The following is a 6,206-nucleotide window of genomic DNA, read 5'->3' as shown; positions in this document are numbered from 1 at the left end:
ACTCTAATCATCATCATCATCATCATCATCATCATCATCATCATCGTCATCATCATCATCATCATCATCATCATCATCATCATCATCATCATCATCATCCTGCTCTAGGGGCAACGTTTGCTTTGACCAATCAGCTTCGATTTCACCACCCACTCTGGTTCTCAAGTCTCCTCTTTGATTCTCACCAACTTAAAGAAGAAAAGAAATAATAATAATAATAAAGCGATAAAGAAATGTGCACGGCGACAAAACAACATGTACCCCATAATTCTTAGTGTCGATGAAACAGGAGTCTCAAGAACAGCTCCCAACATTCTCAGTTACACTGCCGTCTGTCTGCTCCACAGAGCCCGATAAAGGAGCCGGCGATAAAAGCCAGCTGAAGAAAAGGAAACGTGACGGTGTCGGGTTCTGTAACGACACAGGAATTAACTTAACGGCACACTTGAGCTACAAGTCCTTTACGTCTCCATGCCTCGTGTCCACAGCCAGCCTGCTGGGTCATTATTTTCCCATTATTCCCTGGGCTAACGTTCCGACCTGGTCCCGCCTTAAAGAGGCTGGTGACGTCACAAATACCCCCCCCCCCCCACACACACACACAGATACACACTCACTGAAAAGCAAATAACGAACAAAAATCGCTTTGGATACTATGAGAGAGAAAAAAGAGCTACAACACATGTTTTAAAATTGTTTCAACTTTGTTGAAGTAGAAAGGTTGTATCAAAGGAAATGGACTCATTCAATATTCTACGTTTACAGGTGTAAAGATTTTAAACTTCCATGGACAGAGTTCTAATTATCGGAAGCCGGCCACTTTCTATATACCTCATAAGTGCCAAGAATTGTTGTAAAGAATGCGTCCGAGCCGAAAAATGAAGAAGCCTGTGGCAAAATATTTTTCCCGCCTACAAGTCGAGCTCAAGATGTTTGTCTCTACATCCCACCACAGCATGAAATACAAAAAAACGTCTCTTTCAAAATGTCTTCATCAACTACGAGACGAGTTTATCATGTCGTTTGTCTCTATACGGTACATAGTAAACCAATCACACCACAGACGTCGGTGCGTTTTGGCTTAAAACTGCAGTATCTATCCGGAGTTGTCTCCGACGGATATAGACCAATCAAAATGCTTTGAGCCTCTAGACCAAGTTTTAAAAATTAGGGGGTTACTTAACCCATAATTTGATATTTTGCAGTTAGGTTTGAAATTTACTTGAAAATAATTGATTTGCGACAGTTTTAGTGACTATAAGTGTGATCTGCAGCAAATAATACGTAGTTTTGGCTTAAAACTGCAGTATCTATCCGGAGTTGTCTCCGACGGATATAGACCAATCAAAATGCTTTGAGCCTCTAGACCAAGTTTTAAAAATTAGGGGGTTACTTAACCCATAATTTGATATTTTGCAGTTAGGTTTGAAATTTACTTGAAAATAATTGATTTGCGACAGTTTTAGTGACTATAAGTGTGATCTGCAGCAAATAATACGTAGTTTAATCCCCCCCCCCCTCCCACCCTTCCCCAAAGCAGTGCATCTGTGTGCCGAAGTACAACTCCGAATAATTCCTGGGTGCTCTCCCGATACGTCTCCGAATATTTTCTACCGCCTAAAACAGGGGTCTCTAACTCAGAGTATCCGAGAGTCGCTGATGGTAGAGGCTGGGTACAGCCGAGGCGGTATCAGGTATTATGTTTGGCGACAAGGAGTGGGTAAAAAGAGAAAGAAAGAAAAAGTACAGCGGATCTAAACTGTTAAATCTTTAATAATACCAGCTCAGGACATTAACAGTTTTTCAGATTAGAACTTCGGTTTGTTTTACCTACTCTTTGCTGCCAAAGACAGGGCAGTGCTTTTTCATACCTAACTCAGTGTCATTTGGGTCGTACTAAAACTTATTATCTTTGATGACAAGAAGAAACCGCAAAAATTATCGTCCTGCGTGTCTCGTTTGGCCCGAGGGTCGCGTGTTTGAGACTCCTGGCTTACAGTGTTCTTTGAGAACATGATAACAAAATGAAAAACATTATCTTTAATTTCTAATAACGTCACAAAATGGCTTTGGGCAAACTCTTCTGGTGCCATTCCCGCTACCCCAACCTCTCTCCCCTTCCTAGAAAAAAAAGAGCAAAAACAGAAAAGAAAACCTTTGTGGTCTTATCAGTCTGCCATTTGGCGTTTCTGAACGATCCTGTTAGCATCGAAAGCTCTTTAGGCAGGGGACATTAAGGGTTTTATTTCACAGATAAACGACAGCGCTTTGGAGTTGGTTTTTAAGCAAATCAAAAGAAATCACCGTCTTTTGAGAAATCCCAGATTACGTCTCGCGAAAGTTGGGGACACGTAAAGGAGATAGGTTTTTTTTCCAAAATGAAGACAAATTTGCATGCCTGTAAGCTAAAGTGCCGAACCAGCAGGAATGGAGGTATCACAAACGGTGGTTTTTTTTAAGTTGGAGAATCAAAGAATTTCATTATCTAAGTTTCCTAAATTCGTTGCATAGACGTATTTACTCACACTAAGATAAATCAAAAGAAAGAAAGCAAGAAAAAAAATTGATAGATAAACAACACAAAAGGAGATCGGAGGTCTAAAACTGTCGACACAGACTGGAGGAGAAGAATTCAAAGACAGACATTGGAATCTGGCTGTGTTCGTTTTTTTCAACAAAATACCCATCCGACTACAACATCTAAGGCTAAAGCAAGGAGCGAAAACCAAACGAACGCTGTAAATGAAAAGACTACAGAAACGTCGGTAAGTGGTTTTGTTTGATTGATTGTTTGTTTGTTTGTTTGTTCGTTTGTTTGTTTGTTTGTCTGTTTGCTTTTTCTGTTTGTTAATTTTTAATGTGCGTGTTTTCACGCCCTCATTGACACAATTTAGATCATTTAGGGGGAGGGCTCTCAGCAGTGTGAATGGTATAAAACGTCCAAGAAGAAAGACTAATAGATACATATTTTCCCTACAAAAGAATAGAATCATGTCTTCCCCGAGCGATGGGGAATCGCCATATTGCCAAAGATCGCACATAACAAGATAGTTCACTCATAGCCTCTCTTTGAGCCAATTAAAAAGTGTCCTCAAAATTCGGTGGCGCCCTCTTCGTAAAAGGGCGGACTTTGTTAACAGAGTTACCCTACTTGTGTAAGTGAAAAACAATAAAAGCGAATCTAGCAAACTGTGCTATTCCTATTCTTCTTCTGCAGAAACCAAAGGGAGCTTCAAAACAAAGACTGCAGCGCCATCTGAAGCAATGCGGACACTTTTTTGGCCGAGTGAACTATCTTGTTATGAACGATCTTTGATACTGCAGAATACAGCACGCACCGTTCGGCATATTCTGAGGTTTCGATCATTTCGATTTCATGGAAAGTTTTGTTTATTTTTTTTAGGTTGGAGTTTTTTTTGTAAGCTTTTTTTGTGGTCTTTCTCTTCCTCTAATAACTGAAAGGAGCGCTCGTTAAAACGACGAAAGGATTAGACACGGTCATGCTTGGCGGTTCTACCGGGGACCCACTAACTTTTGGTGTCATTTTACACGAGGGGGCAAACTTCCGCCAGGGGACGCAACACCGGGACTTGTTGGAACAATAATATGGCGCAACCACCGCCAACCACTTCCGGGCCATCATTAACCTGACCCACCCCTCCCCAACCCCTCCCTTCCCCAAAACAGCAACAGGAAAACGGCTTCAACATGACATGCTATTGATCAATCCTCTAAAGTTTTGTTGGGTTTTTCTTTTTTTTCTCTTTTTTTCTTTGTTTTTTTCCCAACTCTTTCTTTCTCACACCTCCTTGACGTATGAAAAATCAATTTCATGTCTCGATCTTAATTATGTTGGGAGTATTGCATGTTTAAGGTCGTTATGCCCCCTCCACCCCATCCCCACCCTCACCCCGACCCCCGCCCAATCCCCTCCTTCTTCTTCTCCTTCATTACATTTCAATACAATATCGAGGCTGGAGAGAAAGATTTCTCTCTGTGAGAAAATACACGCTGGTCCATCTCTTTGTCTTGTTGAACAAATAGGGATGGATAAAAACAACAGGCGAAGGCAGATAGGGATGCACGATGAATGAGCTTGGAGGAAATAAAAAGACAAAAACAAAAACAGCAACAACAACAAAAAACTTTAAAAGAAACAAAAAACTTATCCCGGATAATGGCGGTGAGACAATGTTCTCTTCCCAGCGATAATTTTGTTTTCATTGGACACCCGTCCGACATTTTTGAAGCGTGTTTAAAATACATTTTTGTCCAATTTTTCGTCTTTTCCTTCCGAAATCTCATCTTTCCTTTCTCAGAGCCTGGCTTCATCATTTCCGTCTTCCTTGTTCATGTCTTCTTTCTTGTTGTCTTTATTTCTTCATAGTGAGTGGGTAGTTGGTGGGTGCTCTGGTGTGGTTTACTCCTTTTTCCCTTCATACATTTATCATCTTTATCTCTCATCTTTATTTTTTGTGTGGGTTACTCTCTTGTAACACCTTTAATCCTCGTCACTTATGTGAACTAATTGTGTTGCAAATGCCGTAAAAACTCTTACTAAAACAAAACTGATTTCATCATAATTTTGATCATGTTGAGGTGCTGTAGACGTTCTGTGTTGTTTGTAACCAAGTTCAGTCCAGCATTTCACTAAATTGATTTCACCAACCATAACTATGATTGTATACCTACAATTATCCACTGACAACAATAACAACAACAACAACAACAACAACAACAACAACAACAACAACAACAGCAGCAGCAGCAGCAGCAGCAACATCAACAACAACAACAAAAACAAAAACAACGGCAACGATATTTTCAAACACAACAATAACAACAACAACTACTACAAATAACACATCAAAAACAGCAGCAACAACAACAACAACATCGATGGGAATGTTAAAACACCAACAAGACTAAAGGAGAACGGAGGTCTAAAACTGCCGACACAAACTGGAGGAGAAGAATTCAAAGACAGACAACAACAACAACAACAACAACAACAACAACAACAACAAAAAAAGAAGAAGAAATACAAGAGAGACAAGAAAAGAGAAAGAGAACAAAACAAGAAAAAACCCATGATATTGTCTCCTCCTTCTCTACGTATACCTACTATGGTGGACTCGATCTTGAGATGTTTCAGGTTCGGGTCGTACAGGAGTCGAGAAGGTTCTATGTTGATGGGGGACTGCTGGCGCCCGTGGCGACACAACTTCCACTCTGGGTTGGCCAGGCCCCAGAACGATGGACCTGGTTAGAAGAGATAAGATAAGATAAGATAAGATACAATAAGATAGGATGAGAAAAGATTAAATAAGATACGATAAGGTTAAGATAAGATAAGATTAAGTGAAGCAAGGCAAGGTAAAGTAAGGTAAGGCTTTCATTGCCCAGGCACTGCTTGCAATTGATAGATAGGTAGATAGATAGATAGATAGATAGATAAATAGATAGATAGATAGATAGATAGATAGATAGGTAGATAGACAGATAGTTAGATAGATAGATAGAGAGATAGATAGATAGATATATAGATAGATAGATTGACAGATAGACAGATAAATAGTTAAATAGATAGATAGATCTTTGCCGCTCAACAGCAAGCTCTGTACGTGCGCTTTACAATCTATATTGTTACCCCAGCAGACCTGATACCATTCTGAAATAATCTCAATTTCCTGGGAAGCATAGGTGCAAGCTGCTTTTATAGGTGTTACAATACTATAATATAGATAAAAAAGAATATAATTATATAATCCTGCTGGTTAAGGCTTTGTTGGTTTAAGATGAATCGCATGTGCCTTTGTCAAACCTTTGAAAGGAAATAAAGCATTCTGCTCCTATTTCACCAAGGAAAAAACTATAGAGATTGGTATTGTGTAGTATTTGACAATGAAGTTAAACAGACTCACCGTTTATGCCTTCGTAGGACCACCATCTTTCCCATCTTGAACCTTGCACTGTGGATGACATAAACAGACCAGTTTGGAAAAAAAAGAAGAAAAGATGAATCAAAAAGAAAAATACAGTAGAGATACATAGAGACAAAATATATGGAGACAGAGAAATAGTCATGAAAAATAAAGAAAGAAAGGGGGAGAGAGGCAGAGACATAGACTGAGACAGAGACAGAGAAAGAGGAGAGAAGGAGAGAGAGAGAGAGAGAGAGAGAGAGAGAGAGAGAGAGAGAGAGG

This window comes from Aplysia californica, unplaced genomic scaffold, assembly GCF_000002075.1.
Source record: "Aplysia californica isolate F4 #8 unplaced genomic scaffold, AplCal3.0 scaffold00115, whole genome shotgun sequence".
In the NCBI taxonomy this organism is placed as follows: Eukaryota; Metazoa; Mollusca; class Gastropoda; order Aplysiida; family Aplysiidae; genus Aplysia; species Aplysia californica.
Note: the sequence above shows the minus strand (reverse complement) of the source record.